Here is a 20916-nt window from a genome sequence, read left to right on the forward strand (position 1 = left end):
TGCTCCATTGTTGGAGGCTGCCATAGCATGTGACCAGCGTTTGCTTCCCCTCCTGATTAGCTATGGCACTGATGGTCACCCCGGTGATGTGGCTACTTTTAAGTAGCTGAACACAATAGCCCCCATCTTGAGGGCAGAAAAACGCAAATGTGTCTTCTTGCATGGGCATGCCTTCCTAAATCCCCAGTGATTGAGTTACCTCACATGTCCTAGTTAACCCTGCCTTTCCCCAGGCCTGCCAAACAGAAGGGGATTTGGAGGAGTCACAAGCTCTGATGTCATGATAGCTGGCCATGGCGGACCGCCATTTTTACTAGCAGGCACCACCCACACAGTACTCTTTCAACTAGCCATGTTAACACCTGAAATGGGACCCCAGCGGATTCCTACCAGAATTCATGGGCCATTACCCCCAGGCACTATAGGATTAATTTTGGAATGAAATTTAAAGAGTCAATCCAAGTATTACTGGGAATTATTGATACTTGTTTTAGAGGTGAAATAACAGTTACTGTAAAATCAGAATATGCCATTCAGCTTTCTACTAAAAACGCGCTAGCCCAATTAATTCTTTTACCCTGCAGCTCCGTGGACAGTCCGGATAAAATCTCAATTTCCAAATCGCCAGGCGGAGCATACTGGGCCCAATTAGTTTGGCAGGAGCACCCCCTATTGGAACTTAAAAATTAATCATAAAAAATTTCAAGGAGTTATAGATACTGGGAACACTGCCCGGTGTTGGGTTTGTGCGTGGAATTTTATGAAAGGCAGTAGATAAATCAGTTTTGTCTCACTGATTTTGGCCCCAAACCTGGCCTTTCCATACTGCGCCAGCCAATTTAGAAGAAATAGGACAGATTTGTCAGCCTGCCCAGAGTGCCCAATATCTTCACTGGGAGGACTGAGATGGAAATACTGAAATTTTTAAGACATATGATTTAGATTCTTTACCAGTAAACTTATGGGGAAGAGATATCCTAAGCAGTTTAGGATTATTATTAGTAACTCCAAATTCTATCAAGTCATCTGAGAAATTTAATCAATGGTTTATTCCTAGGGATAGTGAAAGAAATTTACAGGATGAATCTCTACTTATGAACCAGTCTCCTCGACAGAGATTAATTAATGCACCCAACCAAAATTTTTGGTAGGGGCCCTTACTTTTTCCCGGTACAAAATGTAGCAGAAGGGCTGGGGATGTGGCTCAAGCGGTAGCGCGCTCACCTGGCATGCGTGCGGCCCGGGTTCAATCCTCAGCACCACATACAAAGATGTTGTGTCCACCAATCACTAAAAAATAAATATTAAAAAATTCTCTCTCTCTCTCTCAATCTCTCTCTCTCTCTTCTCTCTCTCTAAAAATAAAGGTAGCAAAAAAGATCACTTGGCTCACAGAAGAGCCAATTTGGGTTAGTCAGTGGCCTGTAACAGGGGAAAAACTTAAAATAGCTCATATTTGAGTCAAAGAATAGCTTAAAGCTGGTCATTCAGAGCCTACACTTAGCCCTTGGAACACATCCATTTTTGTAATTAAGAAAAATTCAGGTAATTGGAGGTTAATACAAGATTTAAGGGCAATAAATCCTGCAATTCAACCTACTGGAGCATTAAAATTTGGACTTCCATCCCCCAGGGCATGCCTTCCTACATCCCCAGGGATCGAGTTACCTCACCTGTCCTGACCCTCTTGACCTTCATTGGATGGAAATTTCTAAAGAATATAGAGTTCCCCCCAATAAAGTCTACTCCAAAATGTGCTCATTCCCTCTAGCCAGCCTCTCATGAGATTCCTCGCTCTTCCATTTTGGGAGCTTGAGACGGAGGGCAGAGGAGCCATCCTAGGACTTGATTTAAAGGTAAATTGTGTGTCTGTGTTTTATTTGATGCCTAAGGAAGTTGACTAGAGCGACCTCTAGTTTAGCTGTCTGTGCAGGTCGTAGGCAGGACTCCATTGCTGAGCTGGCCTAAACTTAAACCTTTTAAAATTAAAAATGAAAATAAAAAAGAACTCTTAAGTTCAATGGCTGGAGAAAAGATAAATTCACTTTGTAACAGGGAACACATCCAGCTCCACACATCAGGCAGGTAAGTCTCAACACCAGTGCCAAACGGAAGAGTACACAGAGACACCCTTTATGGTAATACCAACAACAAGACAAGCAGAATAATAAAGCACTTGGAAAAATATATGTAGTGGACTGTACGGGATTGTAAGTTAGGATAAAGGAAAAGATAAAAAAATCCCACCTCAACTTCCATTACCACCTCCACCACCTGAGAGAGCACCAGGGTCAGAAACACCTTTAACAGCAGCCTCAAGCCTGTGGCTCCTAGTGGCCCCACAGCCAGCACCACCCACTGAGGGCCCTCTTGCACCTATTCCCACCCCAGAGCTGCCCTTTCCTTTTCCTCCCTTTCATTGTTTTCTCCTTTTGGTTTTTTGTATTTTTGTTCATACTACTTTATTTTAAAATGTAAGACTGTATTTTTAAAAAATGTCCAGCTTATGGGCTTTAATTGCATTCCTTGTCCTGTATCTGGTACCCATACCCACTCCCTCCCCTTCTCCCTCCTGCTAGTCTCCAGGGAACAGTCATTATTCTCTCCCTGGGGTTTGCCTCCTCTGGGTTTTTCACATCACTGCAGTCCAACTGCAGTGTTTGGCCATATAGTAGTGGAAGGACTGTTTACACTTTTCTTTGAATGGTAAATCCCATGTACAGCTAAGATTATTAGGTTTTGTATTATTTGTTTTGTTTATTTTATTTTACTTGTTTAAGAAGTTGGTATTGAACCCAGGAGCACGTTAACACTATACCACATCCCCAGTTGTTTTTCTGTTTGAGATAGAGTCTCACTAAGTTCCTGAGCATCTAAGTTGGGAAAACTAGCCTCCAACTTCAAATCCTCCTTCCTCAGTATCCTGAGTCACTTGGATAGAGTTATGTGCCACCCATCCAGCAGGTCTAAGTTCATTTAGAAAAAGTAGAGTTTCTTTCATAACATTGAAATTGAAAGTATTTTCTTCTGACTTAAGGGTCAGAAGTCACATAGGAAATGACTAACCCCCGATGGAAAAACAAAAAGAACACAGATACTTAGAAAAATCACAACTAGTAAAGTGTTCCTTAAAACCCTAGACTGATAAAAGGTTAATACCCCAGGGACTCATAGAACCTCAGGAGTCAATCATTTTTCTAGGGAGACAAAAGACAAATCCCTGCAATTCAAAAGTGAATCACTGCACAGAGTAACTGTTAAAGATGTTCAACCTCTGAATATCAACCTGTATATTACTGAGATGTCATTTGTCCCCCATTGAGTGGGCAGGTTTGATGGCTGGTGCTAAACAGCCCTGGTGTCTAGAATACAGGAGACGAAGGCCTGGGCAGATCCCCTGGGAGATGTGGTCACGGATACTCCTCAGAATCATCTTGCAGCACCCTTCCATGTCCTTAGCATGTGTCCTTTCCTTCATCCAGCATGTAGAAAGCTAGTTATTTATCCTGCCAGCACTGGTAGAAATGGCCCGAACTGGAGTCACGTAGAGGGGTGGATGGCCAAATCTGCTCCCCACCCACCAAGGAACACTGTGGCTGCTGAGAGAGGTCTATCTGTGCCCACAAGGAGAGAAGTCAAGGAAGCTCTTACATGAAGAAACACATTGACAAGTTCAGGGTCTCTCTAGAGAAGACCTCATTTGATAAAGGACACATTAAAGATATAACTCTGCAATTAATGCAAGTAAAAAACTGCTTTGGCTTTTTCCCACAGGATTTGGTTCAGGACTAATGGTACCAGGTGACAGGCTGAGTGCTAAGGCCTGGCCTCCCACAGTGATTGGTCAATGTGTGGAGTCCACCCATGGAGCAGCAAGGAAGGGCAAGTTCAGGTTCACAGAAAGGAATTATGATGGGACTTCTGCTCAGCTTTCTCTTTCCTGTCTGAGAAGCAGCATTCTAAACACAACTTGGATGACTTTCAACTAGGCCAGACTGTAAAGTTTCTGTAATATTAAAAAAAAAAAACACAATAAAAATTACAGGTACAGACCAATATACCTCATGTCTGTAGCCACAAATCCTTAACAAAATACTGGTAGAGCAAATTCAACAGAACATTCACTAAATCATACACTAGGATCAAGTGAGATTCATCCCAAAGTGCAAGAATGCTGCAAAACACATAAACAAATCAATATGATAAACCATATGAACAGAATGAAAGATAAAAAATCATACTATTTCAATAGGAGTAGAAAATGATTCTGAAAAAAATCAATACTTTTTCATGATGGACGTCCTCCAAAAAAATGAGGCTGCCCACACTGCAGCAATGTCTGTTCCATGTAGTGCTTAAGACCCTAGACAGAGGAATCTGTGAGGAAAAAGAAACCACAGGAATCCAAACCAGAAAGGAATAAGGAAGGGCCGCCTCTGTTGGCAGAGGACAAGTCCTCTTCATAGAGAATGCTACACTCTTTTCCAATGAAAACTGTTAGAACTAATTAACAAGCTCAGTTAAAGTTCAGGAGACAAAACCCACCTGAGAAAATCAGATGCATTTCCTTGTCCTTAATAATCATCTACCAGAAAAAAAAAATAATGATATTCCATTTACAAGGCTGGATCCAGATGGCGGAGTAGAGGAGAACCTGTTCCTGGCTGCTCTGTGCGTGAATCCCAGGGAGTGATCAGACAGCTTCCCCACGTGGGCTCCCATTGACAAACTGAAGCTTCTCCAAGAGTGTAGTAGGATCCTAAACAGCGGATTTTCTGCAGCACAGAATGCAAGGAAAGGGGAGTTGGTGCAGCGCCGGAGCCACTGTAGATGGGATGGATAGACGGAATTTGAGCATGGCGGCTCTCTGGCAGTAAAGCGGAGATGCAGGAGATGCCCCTTCAGGGCTGAAGCACTCCAGACTGCAACCCGAGTCAGTGCAGGACACCTAACCAAGGACCAAGTTCTGGATGTAGCATAGGGACAGCCCAGCTCCCTCCACTTCATCAGACACCCCCGTGAGGGAAACAGCTGGTCTCCACCTTGGAAAATCTATCTCATCAACCTTTAGTGGGTGTGGCTGACAGCTTGATGAGCGTCTGAACAGGTGTGTGGTTCCCATCACCCCCCCATCCAGCTGTGATAACTCAAAACCATTCTCGCCAGCTTTCAGTGGGCGTGGCTATCAGAGTGGGGTGCAACTGACAAGGTGCCTGGTCTCCACCTCCCTCTCCCCCAGCTGTGATGATGCGGTGACTGCCTGGAGTGAACAGGGGGCTGTGGGCAAGAGATCCCGCAATTGGGACCTGGTGGGCAGGAGAGGGGAGGGGGCTAGAGACCCGGAGCAACCCAAGATATGGGAATCGAAGAGGCACCAGGCAGGAGAGGGAGAGCCTCCTCACACAGGTTGCTTCCACCACCCTGAGGACAGAGTCTCAACCTGGAATGCATAATGCCACCTACTGGAAGAGAAGAAAACAGAATTCTAAGAGCATTTTTTTTTCTTTTTCTTCTTTTTTCTTTCCTTTTTCTTTTCATTTCTTTCTATCTCTTTTTCCCTTTTTTTCTTCTTTTCTTTTTATTTTTCTTCCTCCTTCTATTCCTCTCTCAGCCTCCCAATCGTTACTATTGCTACTATGTGTAATTTACTAAATGCATATATGTTTGTTTCTATGCTTATTTTTCTCCCATGTACTTGTTTACCCTAAAATACCTCCTGTCTATTCCCCTGCTAATAACCCCCTTCATTAGAGTTCTCCAAAGTTCCTAAGATATATTAACCCCATACCCTCACATCTTTCCCCCTTAACATAACTTCCTACACCCAACCCTCAGTTCTCTATATGCCACCAGAAACTGTACAACTTTTATGAAACTAATGACTATATTTTAAATAGTAATTGAATCCAACATTTCTAGACATAGAGACTAACTATAAATGTATTAATAACAAAAACTTGCTCGTAGATGATGTATTATTGATATTGGGAACTGTTAACATTGTCCTTCACCTCAAAGGAAAGATCTTGGAACTATACAAGACGAGTACAAATGGGTAAAAAAATATGGTAAAACAATAACACAAAATAAACAAATAGGGTAAAGACAATAACACAAATAGGGTAAAAACAATAGCATAACAGAATCACAGAGCTGGAAAGAAATTCCAGCAACATGAAAAGACAAGGAAAGAAAGGACCACAAACAATGCAAGACAACACAACATTAGAAGAAGTAACATCTACAACAGAAAGAATGTCAGATAAAGATTTCAGGATAGGGGCTACGGATGTGGCTCAAGCGGTAGCGTGCTCTCCTGGCATGCATGGAGTGCTGGGCTCGAACCTCAACACCACATAAAAATAAAAAAAAATAAAGATATTGTGTCCACCTATAACTAAAAAATAAATATTAAAAAAAGAAGATTTCAGGATATACATGGTCAGATGGTTTGGAGTCTCAAGGAAGACATCAGACAACAAATACAGACAATGAAAGATCACTTTAACAATGAATTACATAAGCAAATCCAAGAAGCAAAAGACCACCTCTACAGGGAGATAGAGGTTATACAAAAAAAAAAAAAAAAAGAAAAAGAAATCCTGGAAATTAAAGAAATAATAAACCAAATTAAAAACTCATATGAGAGTATCAGCAGCAGAGTAGACCACTTGGAAGATAGGACATCAGACAACAAAGACAAAGTATATCATCTTGAAAAGATCATAGACTGCACAGCGAGACTGATAAGAAACCACGAGCAGAATATCCAAGAAATATGGGATAGTATAAAGAGACCAAACTTAAGAGTTATTTGGATAGAGGAAGGTAGAGAGGTACAAACCAAAGAAATGAGCAACTGTTCAATGAAATAATATCAGAAAACTTTCCAGACATGAAGAATGAAATGGAAATCCAAATCCTAGAAGCCTACAGGACGCCAAATGTGCAAAATCACAACAGATCCACATCAAGACACATTATAATGAAAATGCCCAACATACAGAACAAGGAGAGAATTTTAAAAGCCATAAGAGAAAGGAAGCAGATTACATTTAGGGGTAAACCAATTAGGTTAACGGCTGATCTTTCAACACAGACCCTGAAGCTAGCAGATCCTGGAACAACATATTTCAAATGCTGAAAGATAATGGGTTCCAACCAAGAATCTTGTATCTAGCAAAATTAAGCTTCATGTTTGAAGATGAAATAAAAATCTTCCATGGTAAACAAAAGGTAAAAGAATTTGCAGCTAGAAAACCGGCACATCAAAACATCCTTGGCAAAACATTTCATGAAGAGGAAATGAAAAATAATAATGAAAACCAACAGTGGGAAGTAGTACACTAAAAGAATAACTAATCAAAGAGGAAAACCAAGTTAAATAACAAAAAGAAACAAACATGGCTGTAGATACAAACCATCTCTCAATAGTAACCCTAAATGTTAATGACTTAAATTTACCAATCAAAAGACATAGGCTAGTAGACTGGATTTAAAAAAAAGATCCAACAATATGTTGCCTGCAGGAGACTCATTTGATAGGAAAAGACATACATAGACTGAAAGTGAAAGTTTAGGAAAAATCATACCACTCACATGGACTTCGGAAGCAAGCAGGGGTGTCCATACTCTTATCAAATAAAGTAGACTGCAAGCCAAAGTAAATCAAAAGGGATAAAGAAGGACATTACATACTGCTCAAGGGAACCATACACCAACAAGACATAACAATCATTAATATATATATCCCAAACAATGGTGCAGCTATGTTCATCAAACAAACTCTTCTCAAGTTCTAGACTCAAATCAAACACAATAATCATGGGTGATTTTAACACACCTCTCTCACCACTGGACTGATCTTCCAAACAAAAGTTGAATAAAGAAACTATAGAACTCAATAACACATTTAATACTTAGACTTAATTGACATATATAGAATATATCAACCAACATCAAGCAGATACACTTTCTTCTCAGCAGCACATGGATCCCTCTAAAAATAGACCATATATTATGCCACAGGGCAACTCTCAGCAAATACAAAGGAGTAGAGATACTACCATGCATTTTATCTAATCATAATGGAATAAAATTGGAAATCAACAATAAAATAAGGAAGAAAAATTCCTACATCACATGGAGACAGAACAATAGGCCACTGAATGAACAATGGGTTACAGAAGACATCAAGGAGAAAGTTAAAAAATTCTTAGAGGTAAATGAGAACACAGACACAACATATCAAAATCTCTGGGACACTATGAAAACAGTACTAAGAGGAAAATTCATTGCATGGAGTTCATTCCTTAAAAGAAGAAAAACCCAACAAATAAATGACCTCACACCACATCTCAAAGCCCTAGAAAAAGAAGAACAAATCAGCAGCGAAAGCACTAGAAGGCAAGAAATAATTAAAATCAGAGATGAAATCGAACAAAAGAAACAATCAAAAAAATTGACAAAACTAAAGTTAGTTCTTTGAAAAAATAAATAAGATTGACCGACCCTTAGTCATGCTAATGAAGAGAAGGAGAGAGAGAACCCAAGTTACTAGCATACAGGATGAAAAAGGCAATATCACAACAGATACTACAGAAATACAGAAGATAACAGAAATTATTTTGAAACCTTATACTCTAATAGAAGACAATAAATTCCTAAAGTCATATGACCTGTCTAGATGGAGTCAGGAAGATATACACAACTTAAACAGACCAATATCAAGTGAGGAAATAGAAGCCATCAAAAGATTACCAACCAAGAAAAGCCCAGGACCGGACAGATATACAGCCAAGTTTTACAAGACCTTTAAAGAAGAACGAATACCAATACTCTTCAATCTATTTCTGGAAGTAGAAAAAGAGGGAGTACTTCCAAATTCATTCTATGAGGCCAATATCACCCTGATTCCAAAACCAGACAAAGACACTTTAAAGAAAGAAAACTTCAAATCAATATCTCTAATGAAGATAGATAAAAAATCCTCAATAAAATTCTGGCAAATCGAATACAAAAACATATCAAAAAGATTGTGCATCATGACCCAGTGAGATTCATCCCAGGGATGCCAGATTGGTTCAACATATGGAAATCAATAAATGTAATTCATCACATCAATAGACTTAAAGATAAGAACCATATGATCATCTCGATAGATGCAGAAAAAGCATTTTACAAAATACAACACCACTTTATGTTCAAAACACAAAGATAATGAGTTCCAACCAAGAATCTTGTATCCAGCAATATTAAGCTTCAGGTTTGAAGATGAAATAAAAACCTTCCATGGTAAACAAAAGGTAAAAGAATTTGCAGCTAGAAAACCGGCACATCAAAACATCCTTGGCAAAACATTTCAGGAAGAGGAAATGAAAAATAACAATGAAAACCAACAGTAGGAGGTTGTACACTAAAAGAATAACTAATCAAAGAAGAAAATCAAGTCAAGTTAAATAAGTTCCTGTTATCTCTAATTTTAAAAATTAGGGATAACAGGAACTTATCTCAACATTGTAAAGTCTATGCTAAGCCTCAGGCCAATATCATTCTAAATGGACAAAAACTGAAGGCATTCCCTTTAAAATCTGGAATAAGACAGGGTTGCCCTCTCCCACCACTTCTATTCCACATAGTTCTTGAAACACTGGCCAGAGCAATTAGATAGATGCAAGAAATTAAAGGAATAACTACAGGAAAAGAAGAACTTAAACTAGCACTATTTGCTGACAATATGATTCGATACCAAGAAGACCCAAAAAACTCCACCAGAAAACTTCTAGAATTAGTATATGAATTCAGCAAAGTGGCAGGATATAAAATCAACACCCATAAATCAAAGGCATTTCTGTATATCAGTAACAAATCCTCTGAAAAGGAAATGAGGAAATACCCCATTCACAATAGCCTCAAAAAAATAAAATACTTGGGAATCAACTTCACAAAAGAGGTGAAAGATCTATACAATGAAAACTACAGAACCCTAAAGAGAGAAATAGAATAAGACCTTAGAAGATGGAAAGATCTACCTTGCTCATGGATAGGCAGAATTAATATTATTAAAATGACCATACTACCAAAAGCACTATATAGGTTCAATGCAATTCTAATCAAAATCCCAATGGCATTCCTCATAGAAATAGAAAAAGCAATTATGAAATTCATCTGGAAAAATAAGAGACCCAGAATAGCTAAAGCAATTCTAAGCAGGAAGAGTGAAACAGGTGGTATCACTATACCAGACCTTAAACTATACTACCCAGAGCAATAGTAACAAAACCAGCATGGTACTGGCACCAAACCAGGCTGGTAGACCAATGGTACAGAATAGAGGACATAGAGACTAACCCACAAAATTACAACTATCTTATATTAGAGAACGGTGCCAAAAGCATGCACTGGAGAAAAGATAGCATCTTCAACAAATGGTACTGGGAAAACTGAAAATCCATATGCAACAAAATGAAATTGAATCCCTATCTCTCATCATGCACAAAAGTTAACTCAAAATGGATCAAGGATCTAGGAATCAAACCAGAGACTCTGTGTCTAATAGAAGAAAAAGTAGGCCCTAATCTTCATCACGTGGGGCTAGGCCCCAACTTCCTTAATAAGACGCCTATAGCACAAGAATTAAAACCAAGAATCAACAAATGGGATGGATTCAAACTAAAAAGTTTTTTCTCAGCAAAAGAAATAATCTGTGAGGTGAACAGGGAGCCTACATCCTGGGAGCAAATTTTTACCCCTCACATGTTAGACAGAGCTCTAATCTCTAGGGTATATAAAGAACTCAACAAGATAAGCACAAAAAAAACCCCACAAATAATCCAATCAATAAATGGGCCAAGGACCTGAACAGACACTTCTCAGAAGAGGATATACAATCAATCAAATGTACGGAAAAAATGCTCATCATCTCTAGCAATCAGAGAAATGCAAATCAAAACTACTCTAAGATACCATCTCACTCCATTAAGAACGGCAGCTATTATAAAGACAAACAAAAACAAGTGTTGGCGAGGATGTGGGGAAAAAGGTACACTCATACATTGCTGGTGGGACTGCAAAATGGTGCAGCCAATTTGGAAAGCAGTATCGATGATTCCTTGGAAAGCTGGGAATGGAACCACCATTTGACCCAATTATTCCTCTTCTTGGACTGTACCCAAAGGACCTAAAATCAGCATACTACAGGGACACAGCCACATCAATGTTTATAAAAGCACAATTCACAATAGCTAACCTGTGGAGCCAACCTAGATGTCCTTTAGTGGATGAATGGATTAAAAAAAATTGTGGCATTTATACACAATGGAATTTTACTCAGCACTAAAAAAGAACAAGATCATGCCATTTACAAGTAAATGGATGGCATTAGAGAAGATTATGCTAAGTGAAGTTAACCAATCCCCCCAAAAATATATTTCTCTGATATAAGGGGGTGACTCAAAGTGGGGTAGGGAGGGAGAACATGGGAGGAAGATTACCTCTAGATAGGGAAGAGGGGTGGGAGGGAAAGGGAGGGAGAAGAGGAATGGCAAGGATGGTGGAAGGTGATGGTCATCATTATACAAAATACATGTATGAAGATGTGAATTTGGTGTCAATATAACTGATATACAAACAGAGATATGATAAACTGTGGTATAAATGGATATTAAGTATTGTAATGCAAAAAAAGAGAGTACACGTATAATGGCATAATTTGGCATGAACATACTTTATATACAGAGTTACAAAAATTGTGCTGTAAATGGATAATAATGAATGTAATGCATTCCACTATTGTCATGTATGTAAGAAATAAATAAAAATAAATAAATACAAGATAATAATAATAATAATAATAATATTGCATTTACAATGGCATCCAAAGGAACAAAATACTTAGGAACAAGTTGAGCCAAATTATTCAAAGAAAGCAAATTGATCTACATACTGAAAATTTTTAAACACTGATGAAAGAAAATGAACTCAGACATGGATGGAAAGATATAGTGCGCTTATGGGTAGAAGAATAAATATTGTTAAAATGTCCAGCTTACTCAAAGCAAGAGATTCAGTGACATTCCTGTCGATCTAGCAATGAAAATCTTACTTGATATAGAAAGAAAATCCTTAAATTCAATAAAACCACAAAAGGTCATGAATAGTCATCTCGTCCTGACAAAAAAGGACAAAAGAGAGGCATCACAGTATGTGATTATGAGTATACTGTAGGACTCTAATAAAATCCACTCAGATACTGACATGAAAGCTAACACAAAGAAGAGAAAACAAAAAAATCAACTCAAAGTGGATGAAAGTCCTAGGAATTAGGCTAGAAACACCAAATTGCTACAGGAATATAGGGAACATTCCAACACAAGGGTATTGACTTCCTTGATAAGATTCTTAAAACTCATGAAATAAAAGTGAGAATTAGTAAGCGTGAAAGCATCAAACTAAAAAAATTCTGAACAGGAAAGAAAACAATTAAGAGTGTAAAAGGAGCCTACATGGATGAAAGAAAATGTTTGTCACATACCCTTCCAAAAAGGAATTAATAGCCAGAAATAATAATTAAATATTATACATTGAAAATTGGAAAATCTTAAGGAACCCAATAAATGGGCTAAAATCTAAAGGGATATTTCTCAAAAAAAAATCAAATGGCCATAAAACATATAAAAACATGTTAAGCATCCTTAGCCATCAGGGAGATGCAAATCTATCCAAATTGATACCAGGCACAGAGGCACACACTTATAATCCCAGTAACTTTAGAGGCTGACAAGAGGACTGCAAGTTCAATACCAGCCTCAGAAACTTGGTGAGATACTGTCTCAAAATTAAAAAATGAAAAAAGAGGCTGGGTTTGTAGCTAAGTGGTTAAGAACCCATGGGTTTAATCTCTGGGACAAAAACAAACAAATAAAAACCTACACTGAGATTTCATCTCCTCCTGGTCAGAATGACAATTATCAAGAATACAATGATGCGTTGAGATTATAGCTCAGTGGTAGAGCACTTACATAGCATGTATGAGGTACTGGGTGCGATCCTCAGCACAGCATATAAATAAATAAAAATAAAGGTTCACTGACAACTAAAAAATTTTTTTAAAAAATACAAATGATAATTGTTGGTGAAGATATACAGAAAAATGTACACTTATACATTGTTGATGGGACTGCAAATTACTACTACCACTTTTAAAAGCACTATGGGGATTCCTCAAAAAACTACAAATGGATCCACTATGTGGCCCAGCTACCCCACTCCTTGGTAATATGCCAAAGATTTAAAATCTAACATACTAAAGTGATATATGCATAGCAAAGTATATAGTATCACAGTACACAACAGACAAGTTATGGAACCAGCCTAGGTGCCCACCAATAGATGAAAAGATAAAGAAGATGTGGTTTATAAACACAATGCAGTTCTACTCAGCCATGAAGAAAAATTAAACTTTGTCATTTTGCTGGTTCCATGGATTGAACTAGAGAACATCATGCCAAGTGAAATCAGCCTGTCTCACAAGGTCAAGAGTCAAATGGTTTCTTTCATAACTGGAATCTAAAGAAAAAAAGGGAAAAAATGGGGGTAATCTTGCAAAACTACAATGGAGAGGAATAGAGTAGAAGCAGGAAATCAAGGAACATGGAAAATAGTACCACTAAGACATAGACAACAGGAAGAACTGGGGAATAAATTGACACACATTTATGAATATACCACAATGTATTTTAATTATATATTTAATTATAAGGCATCAATTCAATAATAAATGTATAAACAAATAGATGGATGAGACACCAAGCATACAACCTATCAGTATAAAAATCCTAAGAGAAACACTGAGGGAAAGCTCCATAATATAGCTCTGAGCAATGACTTTATGACTATGACTCTGAAAGCACATTCAGGAGAGCAAGAATAACCAAGTGACAGGACATCACACTGACAAGCTTCTGCACAGCAAGGAAAACAAGCACCAAGATGAGAAGGCCACAGATACAGTGGGAGTCACATCTGCAAAGCATGTATCTGACGGAGGCTAACACCAAAACTCTATAAGGAGCTCATACAATTCAATAACAGATCATAAGTACAGAAGTTAATATACTTAAGAATGATGTACGGTACAACTAACATTGCTAAAAGTGTGTATCTGCAATTTTCATAACACAAAAAAAACTGTTTAGGTATCAGAGGGGATATGTATGTAAATTAGACTGACAGTGTAATCATTTCACAATGTACATGGATAACAGAATATTAAGTTGTACATTTTAAACATACACCATCTTTTCCTAAGTAAAAGAAATTGTAAGACAAATAGATTGATCTTCTTATTTCAGTATAGCAAAATAAGATAATCAGTTTTCAGAATTATCAGGTAATCTATGTTCACCTCTATTATCTAATATATAATTTTACAACTCATTTCTCTTCTTCTACAAGATCAAGGTTTTGATAACACCTCAAAAAAAGGATAAAATTCACCAAGCATGCCCAATTTTCTGGAGAATGTAATTATTTCAGGACATTTTAATTTAAAACAAATTGTTCAATGAAAATATTACCACTAAGACATAGACATATATTTAGGTATGCTTGTACATACATGTAATACCAGGGACTCAGGAGGCTGAGACAGAAGAATCACAAGTTCAAAGTCAACCTGGACAACTTAGCAAGACCTGAGGAACTTAGTGAGACCTCATCTCAAAGAAGACAGACATACAGGCATTTGTTATTGTACTTGTCGATGTAAGTGTTTTGCAAATTATTTTCTGTCATTAAGCTTTACTTAAATGGATTCTAATATTTTGAAAGTCCTACTTCCTAACATCCATAACTCTAATACTTAGAATTGACCAAGAGGAAACATGAACACCTGAGACCATCTGGGGCCAGCTGCTCTGGTGATGGAGGAAGGCATTCTGGAGTTTCTGCTGGTGCATATGTTGAAAAACAGATTTAGATTCCACCTTCAATTAATTCAAAATATTAAAGCCTGGGCTGTTCAAGCCAGGCCAAGATGGGTTCAGAATGTTGTTTCTCAGACAGAAAACAGAAACTTTGTCAGAAAGCTCAACATAATTACTTTCTGTGGCCCTGGCCTCACCCAACCTGTTGGTCCCCCCAAAAGCCCCAACAATTGAGAAACCCACCAAGGAAGGGCAGGGTCCAGCACTTAGCCTCCTACCTGGTGCCTTTGCCCTGCATGAAAACCTGTAGTGTGCAGCAAAAGAAGTTCAATGAGAGATGTTTATAGCAGTGAACACCCACATCAGAACAGATCAAAGATGACAAAAGCTAAAGCAATACCTCCAGGAACTAAAGAGGAACAAACTAAACCAAGAGTTGATTTTAAACAATAATAGTAAATATCAGAGCAGAAATAAGTGAAATTAAAACTACAGAATAATAAAAAAGATCAACAAAACTCAGACCAGGTGTTTAGAAGTAAAATCAGCAAATGCTTAGCTAAATAAAGGGGAAAAAAGGAAGACTCAAATGAAATGAGAAATGAAATAGGAGACACTGCAACTGACACAAAAGAAACAGAATCATAAGAAACTCCTGTGAAGAGACCACTACCATATGCCAGCAAGTTCAATAATCTAGCAGGATACATACCTTAACACATGCAATCTACCAAGGAGAAATTATGAAGAAATGGAAAATCTTGTTGCAATGGTGAGTAAAGATGCTGAATAAATAATGAAGAGTATCCTAGTAAAGAAGAAGTCAAGACTTGATGGCTTGTGTGCTGAATTCTAACAACTCTTTAAAGAAGTATTCAGGGCAAGGGCAGTAGCTCAGTGGTAATGTGCTGGCCTTGCATGGCTAAGGCCAAGGTTTAATCCCTATGTGTGAAAAAAACTAAAAAGGAAACAAAGAGCACAAAGCCTTTTCAAATTCTTCTAAAATACTGAAGAAGAGGAAATCTTTCCAAATTCATCTTCTGAGCACAGAACTATTCTGATGCCACAGCCAAAAACTACAACAGACCTAATATACCTGATGAACACAGTTGCATAAATATTCAACAGAATGCTCCCAAACCTAATCCAATAGCATACCAAAGAAATCATTCACCACCATCAAAAGAGATTCATCCCAGGGAGACAACGATGTTTCAACCTCTGTAAATACAAAAAGGTGATATGCTGCAGTAAAGAAATCCAAACTAAAAATCACAACTCCATTGAAATCATTAGAGAATAACCATTCGGTAAAATTCTACTTCCCTTTATAATGAAAACCCTCAAAAATTAGAAATAAGAGAAATGTGCCTCAACCAAATAAAGGCAATGAATTACAAACCCCAAACAACATCACACTGAAAAGTGAAGAGGTGAAACCATTTTCTGTAAGATCAGGAACAAGAAAAAAACTCTCGCTTAATATACTATTAGAAGTACTGGCCATACATCTACAGTTAATGGATGAAGCTGGAGAATTTCACGTTAAGCAAAATAAGCCAACCCCCCAAAACCAAAGGGTAAATGTTTTCTCTGATATGTAGATGCTGGTCCATAATGGTGGGGGGTGGGTATGGGAAGAACTGAGGAACTTTGGATTGGGCAGAGGACAATGAGGGGACGGGAGAGGGCATGGGGTAGGAAAGATAGTGGAAAGAGATGGATATCACTATCCTAGGTACATGTACAAGTTCAGGAATGGTGTACTGCACAAATAGTGTGATTCTACTTTATGGACAACCAGAGAAATGCACTGCTGTGCTTCATTTGTGTACAATGAATCAAAATGCATTCTCTTGTCATGTATAACTAGTTAGAACTAGGTCTAATTACCCGTGTCTGCAGATGACATGATTTCATATACATAAGCCTCTCTTATTACAAACATTTCCATGTCTCCTGGCTTCTCGAGGCTCCCATCAAGCTGACTGCACATGGACGATAGGGAACAGGCTTTCAAAAGAAGGAAAGTGATGACACCTGTGTTTCTAAAACCTCACAATTCAACCACAAAATACAGAGCTCAGAAGATGTGTGGCTCTTTGAACATGATGACAAGGGGCTACTATTGCAAGGTGCAAAGCTTTTAAGAATATGGAGAATGGGCTTATGCTAAAACCAAACACTTAGGGTCAACTCTAAAACTGCAGAGCTTTCAGGATCAAGTGTATGTTCCAAGACTTTTACTTACCAAAATTTTCTTATTTTAAAATTTAACCATCATTACCATTTCTAAGGGTGCAGTTCAGTGATAATAAATACACTGACCTTGAACTCCTGGCTCAACTGATCTTCCTGCCTTTGATTCTGGAGTAACCATGACTACAGGTGTGCACCATTGAGCCTGATTACATTTTATAATTAATGTAAGACTGACAGTTTTACATTAATATTTACATTAAAATTAATATTTTAATTTCTGATTTTAGTAATCTGAGTCTTTTTTATTATTCACCCAGATAACAAAATTTTAACTTTGTTTATCTTTTTGAAGTAGCTTTATTTAGACATATTATTATGCACTCAAAGAAACATGGGATTTTAAAAGTGCTAGGCTCTAATAAAATTCTATGAAACCTGGCAGAATATAAATACATTAATTTGTCCCTTATGTCACCATAAAATACAGGAATAGTATGTACTAGCATAGAAATTCCAAATGTGAACCAAGCCCTCTGGAAATATTTATGTGCTATAGACTGTGGCACTATATCCATACATCAAAATGAAATAAATTATAATTCCTTTACATCTGCTCTCCAGATATACTTTGAAATGAATGCCCAAATATACATTTAATGGAGTTTTTCTTTCACATCATTCCATGACATGTTAAAATTCCTGATGCTAAAGGTAAAAGCAAAATGAAGAAAAGATGTTAAGAGATCATGAAGAGAACTCGTATCATAAGGAAGGAGGTTAGGTCTGTTTTTAGCTCTACCATGTGACATCCCAACTGTTCCTATATTTGATCTCTACTTCTGTGCATCACACACACGAGGCAGCAGGTTTTCTAAGTGCTATCTCACATTCGCCTGGTGACATCACTAGGAAACAAAGGCTAAGATCTCCACACTGTGTGATGGAGAATGGGGAAGACTTGAGAGACATGATGACTTGCCCAAGGTTGTTCTGCTGGCCTCTCCTATCCCTCTGTGGGACAAGCCCCTGTGAGCTGTCAATATTGCCCAGGATTCCATCCCCAGACACTTCAGGTGGGTCACAGTTTGGCACTGACTCTGTATCTCCTCAGTATCGCACCCAAGAAGGGAGAGGTGGCTACACAGGTGGATGATACCAGCAATTTGTCACGATATCCAGTGGGTTTACTTGTCTTCTATACTATCTCTTCTTTACTATCTCTTCCATGTCTACCATCTCGAGATTCTCCACCCAGCAGGAGCTGGACCTAGTGTTGGGTAGGTTAGCCATGCCCAGGGTGACACCATTACATACAGCTGTGAGTCCTGGAACTGGCCCTGTACCTCTCTGAGCGTCAGTCTGAACAGTGGGGTGCCAAGAAAACCAAACTCATGATAGAAAAGACCAGACCTCTCATACTACTGTACCCCTCCTTCTAGGGTGGTCTCCTCCCTCCTTGATATGCATTTGCTTCAACATTCATCTGGTAATATCCACAGCCAAGTCAGTGTCACAGGCCCCCACATGAACAACAAAGGCCAGGGGGTCCCACCAGAAAACTCAGAGTGACGGAGGAAGAGGTCAAAGGTGAGGAGGTCTGCATTTGGGGAATATGAGCATATGGGGATGGAACAGGGCTGGACTAGCAGAGCAGATCTTCCAGAAACACAGCAGGGCAAAAACAATGAGAAGCAGAGCTGGCTTTGTCTGCATGCATTTTGGAAACTCTTCCAAGATTGGGTTCCTAGGTGGAGCTCTGTGAAAGGCAGTGGGAAGTATTTTGTCCCTGGGAGGAACAGGGATAGTTGGCAACCTTTACTCTGGCATGTGCAGGGCCTCCTCTGGTGCTTCTGGAGACTCCTGCTCAACTTCCAGGACCTCCACCACCTGAGAGAGAGCTAGAGCTGGAAACACCTGCAATGGCAGCTCCAGGCCAGCAGCTCCTAGGGGCCCCTCTCCAGCAACACCCATGGAGCACACCTTTACAACTGTTTGCACCCCAGAGCTGCTTTTACCCTCTACTGACATTTCTTTTATTTTTATTTTTATCTTAAATATTTATATTTTGTTAAAATGAGCTTCTTTTAAAATTGAAGATTCTCTTCAATTTTAAAAGATTCCGTTTTTAGGTATTAAGTGCATTCTCAAAACTGTACACTTATGTTTTATGCATAACTCAGGCATCTGGGAGGCAGCTGAAATGTAAATGTAAACTTTGTAAGAAAGAAGAAAGTTGATTGGCCTGCTCCCTGCTAACCCCCAATACAGAGCAGAGGTTTAATATTCATTAAATGGCTATCTAAAATTATACTGAAGTGCAAACTGTGAACTCTTCTTATTTACTAATACACTTCACTTTTCATCATACTAAAATCATTCTATGAACACACAGCACCTAACACAATCTCTGGCACTTATCAATGTGTGCTGGATGACTATGTAGGGAGGTGGGACAGTTTATCTAAAGGTTAGCCTTTAATTTATGTGAATCATACAGAAATGAACTACAACTTAACTGTGTTCAAGCTTGACAATCACTGCATATCTGATTGTCAAATTTATATCACATAATCCATCTAGAATTTAATGGTAAAATTATAACTCACTCAGCAATTTTCTTTGAAAGCTCCATACATGATGAATTAGAATTTGCTGAAAACAGCAACACACCTCCTTCAGTTATGTTCATCTTGGTTTCCAATTCAGGTGGCATCACACAAAACTTCAAAACCTTTTGGTTTTCCAATTCTCGGAGCCTAGAAGGACAATATATATTAAGAATTGCCAATGATATAAAATATACCTCAAAGAATTTTTATAAATAGCAAATAACTTCAGCTGAAGGAAATCAGTTTTCACCATAATGGTGTCTTTATGTTAGAGGGAGATACATACATATGTGGGTAAACAGAAAGTTCATTGGGTTTTAGGGTTCCAAATTGATGGAAATAAGTCAAAGGAGTTAAACTAATTGTCACAACCACTGGGAATAAATAATGAACTTACAAGAAAGGTGGAGCTCAAGAACCCAATGCTTTACTGTTTGCTGCTTAAAGTCAATTGTGGACGACCTCTTTTTATTCTCTGAAGTCAAATTTCTCCTGGATTAACACACAGAAAAATGGCAGAGCCATGAGCAAGGATATGCACTCATCGATCCTTGAACAAAAAAATAAACGACCCGCCTACACCCAGTTTTTCCTGTAAAAACTGTTTCCCATAAACCTCCCTGTGACCTTTCAGCTGCCTCCCAGATGCCTGAGTCAAGCATAAAACTGATTTATGGAACTAATACCAATATTTTTCAAGCTACTTCAGGAAATAGAAAAAGAGGGAGAACTTCCAAATTCATTCTACGAGGCCAACATCACCCTGATTCCTAAACCAGACAAAGACACTTCAAAGAAAGAAAACTACAGACCAATATCTCTAATGAACCTAGATGCAAAAATCCTCAATAAAATTCTGGCGAATCGGATACAAAAACATATCAAAAAAATTGTGCACCATGATCAAGTAGGATTCATCCCTGGGATGCAAGGCTGGTTCAATATACGGAAATCAATAAATGTTATTCACCACATCAATAGACTTAAAAATAAGAACCATATGATCATCTCGATAGATGCGGAAAAAGCATTCGACAAAGTACGGCATCCCTTTATGTTCAAAACTCTAGAAAAACTAGGGATAACAGGAACATACCTCAATATTGTAAAACCAATCTATGCTAAGCCTCAGGCTAGCATCATTCTGAATGGAGAAAAACTGAAGGCATTCCCTCTAAAAT

General features: G+C 38.3%; 1 long non-coding RNA gene across 3 annotated transcripts in view; it reads right to left on the reverse strand.

The window, feature by feature from the left end:
• Window positions 1-1224: 1224 nt before the first annotated feature.
• Window positions 1225-20916, reverse strand: part of LOC124077603 (uncharacterized) — an 83133-nt gene continuing 63441 nt past the window's right edge. Inside the window, exons 2-4 of one of the 3 annotated variants that reach the window (XR_006846680.2) lie at window positions 20133-20227; window positions 19797-19882; window positions 1225-4775 (exon numbers count right to left, since the gene is read on the reverse strand). This is a non-coding gene — a long non-coding RNA (uncharacterized LOC124077603). Of the gene's footprint in view, window positions 4776-19732; window positions 19883-20132; window positions 20228-20916 lie in introns of all 3 variants that reach the window. The other 2 variants (XR_006846679.2, XR_006846678.2) reach the window with 2 other exon arrangements.

The sequence above is a fragment of the Marmota monax genome, unplaced genomic scaffold (assembly GCF_021218885.2).
Source record: "Marmota monax isolate L192 unplaced genomic scaffold, Marmota_monax_Labrador192_F-V1.1 WCK01_AAM20220418_F8-fsc00311, whole genome shotgun sequence".
Classification (NCBI taxonomy): domain Eukaryota; kingdom Metazoa; phylum Chordata; class Mammalia; order Rodentia; family Sciuridae; genus Marmota; species Marmota monax.